This window comes from Hippocampus comes, unplaced genomic scaffold, assembly GCF_001891065.2.
Source record: "Hippocampus comes isolate QL1 unplaced genomic scaffold, H_comes_QL1_v1.1 scaffold158, whole genome shotgun sequence".
Lineage (NCBI taxonomy): Eukaryota > Metazoa > Chordata > Actinopteri > Syngnathiformes > Syngnathidae > Hippocampus > Hippocampus comes.
In genome coordinates, this window is record NW_017805548.1 from 3,577,690 (window position 1) to 3,581,611 (window position 3,922).

General features: G+C 39.1%; 1 protein-coding gene across 2 annotated transcripts in view; it reads left to right on the top strand.

The window, feature by feature from the left end:
* Nucleotides 1-3,922, top strand: part of galnt7 (UDP-N-acetyl-alpha-D-galactosamine: polypeptide N-acetylgalactosaminyltransferase 7) — a 64,527-nt gene that overhangs the window by 20,474 nt on the left and 40,131 nt on the right. The gene's annotated exons all lie outside the window — the stretch shown is intronic.

A 3,922-nucleotide genomic window follows, 5' to 3' on the forward strand; every position in this document is an offset into this window, starting at 1 on the left:
TATATATATATAATGGTTGGAGGTCAAAACATATTCATAAATGACTGAACTATCATACTCTAAGTACAGTACATTTTATGTACACTTGTATTGAGATATGCAATAAACCTAAGTGCATGCCACGGGGGATTTTTTAATGAGACCTAGTTTATCAAATAGGGATTGCATTTTGAATTAAAGGGATCTAACCTCACCGTGGAACAATAAAAGTGGTGGTGGTGTGGCATTTTATGCAGAGAACAATTTTCACTGCAAAGTTGTTGACAAAGCAGTGGTTGGTGACATGATGGAGAGTTTGACAATTTAAATTCCTTTAAATTTAAAAATATTTTCTTGAGTTATAAATGTAGGACACCTGGTTCTTGTATTGATGCAATTGTTAATATAATTTCAAATATTTTGAGAAATGTATGTGACTTCAGATAAATAGATTACCGTATTTTTCGCACTGTAGGGCGCACCAAAAAGTCTTCAATTTTCTTAAAAGCTCACCGAGCGCCTTAAAATCCGGTGCGTCTTTTGTATGGTCATTACGGTAATACGTCGACTCCAAGATGGCTCCTTCCTGGAGACATGCTTCTAATGGTATAACTTGCTGTTGGTTCAGTGAACTGTGTCGCTGCTTTATTAAATAAGTTTGTGTTGCAGCTCCGAAAAAAGGATAGCTGTGGTGTTAATTTTTTAAAACAGTCTCAACAAATACAGGTACGTCTTTGTCTGTCTCCGTGCCTTCTTCCGTTCGACTCGAGAGACGTTCAAGACCGACTCTGAAAAAACGTAAACTAACGATTACTTCAATGAAACTACAAAATTGAAAAGAATACATCTAAACTGAAAAGCAAGCAAGGATATCACAAAATAAATTATATTGCCCCCCACAGAATTTATATTGTGATTTCATCATTTGTGAATACTGTACACAACAAAGGAATAATTAACTACGACTGACATCTTGTGTTATTTTGACTTCAAGATTGCGCCGTGAGAGTGGCTGCCTTTCCAGCAGCTCCTATTTATTTTGTTCTTCTACTTCTTCCTCTCATAACTTTGCTGCTGTTAAATGGGAATTTTTCCATTGTGAGACTATTCAAGGTTTTCTTATCTGATCGTACTGTTGGAGCGACGATAAAGGAAATGCCAATGCGTTATTCGGAGGCGGACATGAACGCCTCTCGAGTTGACCGGAAGAAAAGAAAGGAAGGAGACGGACAAAGACGCACCTGTGTTTGTTGAAAAAATGAGAGCTGTGGTTGTGGTTTTATAATTTTTTTTAAACGCAGACTTTATTCATGGTTTTCACAGTCTCAGCAAGTACAGGTACTGTACGTCTTTGTCCGTTTCCGTTTTCTTCCGTTCCACTCGAGAGGCGTTCATGGCCGCCTACGAAAAACGTAAATTAATTCTTACTTCAATGCAACCAAGAAGAAAATCAAGCGAGGAAATCACAAAATAAATTCTGTACGGGGGATATAGAATTTATTTTGTGATTTCTTCGCTTGATTTTCTGTTTAGATGCATTATTTTCAATTTTCGTAGTTTCATTTAAGTACAGTAATAGTTAATTTACATTTTTCAGAGGCGGTCTTTAATGCCTCTCAAGTTGAACGGACGCCTCTCGAGTTGAATGGAAGGACCGTAGCACCATCTAGTGGAGGCATTGTAGATTGTGTCTAATGTATTAAAATGAATTACAAAATAGCCATTCATTGAAGGTGCGCCTCATAATCCAGTGCGTCTTTTCGTGCGGAAAATATGGTGCAAATGAGTATGCTCATTGCGAGTTTCTCCCTTTAATGTTTAGTTTGGGTCTCTGGCCGCTTATTAATATGCCTAGTTGAATAACTAGAAGAAGTGCCACACTTACAGGTATTGATATTTTTACAAATGCTAGCATAAAAAATAAAGCGCTAAACAGAATGGCTGCTAAGAAAAGGGAAGCTGCTCAAGGAAGTCTTATTAGAAGGGCTTGTCAATAGTATGTTTTCACTTATTTCTATTTTGCATGATATTTATTTTCATCCACACACTGGCACAAAAAAAGTCAAATTTTGGCACTGGAATGGATTAATTGCATTTCTATTCATTTCACTGGGAGATGTTACCTCACTTTATGAATGGTACAAGTTACAAACAGGCTCTAAATTTGAACTAGAGCTTCTATAGTATATAGTTACCAAAGTTTTTTGGGTATGGAGTGATTCGGATCAGCACGACTCAGCACCGATTTACCTGAAATCAAATGGTGCCATGTTTTTTGTTCCAAAGCGTGTGACTATGTTTGAGTAGATTATCCCAGCAGCTTTACACGCACACTAGCGTAATGATGTCACCCACTCAAGCAGAATCTCACACACACTAAAAATACATTCACAGATTTGAAGGGCGACATTTGTCCACCAACAGCCAAACAAATACAGTTTATCCAGTATATTGTTGTGATGGTGAAGCCTCGCAGTTCCTAGCATGCTTTGGTTGAGGATGGGGGAGGGGTAGTGGACTTCTCACATGCTGGCGACTGGAGGTGGCTGGCAGTTTCCCTGGGTTCTTGCAATCAGTGTAGGGCTGAAAGACTGCTGGCAGGCCAACTCCACAGGAAAAGATGAAGTAAAGCCAGCTGCCACAGCAGTTGTTAATACTATGCATTCTGGTAACACGCTGCCAACAAGCAGCGTTGGCCACCTTCAAAATAAAAGCTGAACAACTATTGCATGGACATCGGTGCTTTGGATTTAAAATAATGTTAAAAAATTACCTGTCTGTGGTTAAGCAACCAGTTGTTCTAGGAAGCATGCAAACTGTCCCAGGAGTCAGCTCTATCTATCTATCTATCTATCTATCTATCTATCTATCTATCTATCTATCTATCTATCTATCTATCTATCCATCTATCCATCCATCCATCCATCCATCCATCCATCCATCCATCCACCCACCCACCCATCCATCCAGCATTGTGAAAGACAGCAATCATTCTTGTTGAAAGACTTCTGTGCAAATCATGTTTCTTGTGAAAATCATGCAAAAATTTTGAAAATTAGGAAATTATGTTAGCAAACAAGCTTGTTTCATTTTTATTAGAGAATATACCACAAGCATTTTTGATATTCTCAAATGAATGATCAATCAATTCATATTGATACAGACTGAGCCCTTTAAAACCAGAGCCAGTTCAAAGAAATTGTTGTCATTTTTGTACTCAGCAGCCCTGAATTACCCAGATATTATAAAATATCTTTGGCACTCGGGGCGAAAATTAATTTGTGGCTAGTGTAATAAAGGATTCCACCAAATTGAGGGACCACATTATACACAAGTTCAGAGAAAAAGCAAGATAGTGGTGGTAGTGGCCGTGAGATGAGAATCAGAATCATCTTTATTGGCCAAGTATGTAGAACACACAAGGAATTTGTCTCCGGTATAACACGCTGCATTAGTATCATCATAAACAAGGACATGACAAATAAGTATGGAAGGACATTTCGTAATGTAAGTGAACCGTAGTGCGGTGGTACCACCCAGTGGCAACTGTGAGACAATGTGCAAAGTATCAAGCAGAGCTAAAGTGATCAGTGGTAGAATACAATACTATGACAGTTGTACAGTTGGTGCAGAAAATCATTGAACCATTTTAAAGTGGACAGTAGCAGTATTTGTTGTCCAGGAAGAGTGCAATTGTGCAGATGTCCTTGAGCGCTTTAAAGTGTCTGGTGCGGTGGAGTATTCGTCAGTGACTGTTTAGGGAGTTAATGGCTAGAGGGAAGAAGCTGTTTAAGTGTCTGCTGGATTTGGTGCGCATGGATCTGTAGCGCCTGCCTGAGGGGAGTAGCTGGAAAAGGTGGTTGGCAGGGTGCGGTGGATCCAGTAGGATTTTCCGTGCCCTTGTTTTGATTCTTGCAGTGTGCAAGTCCTCAAGAGTGGGTAG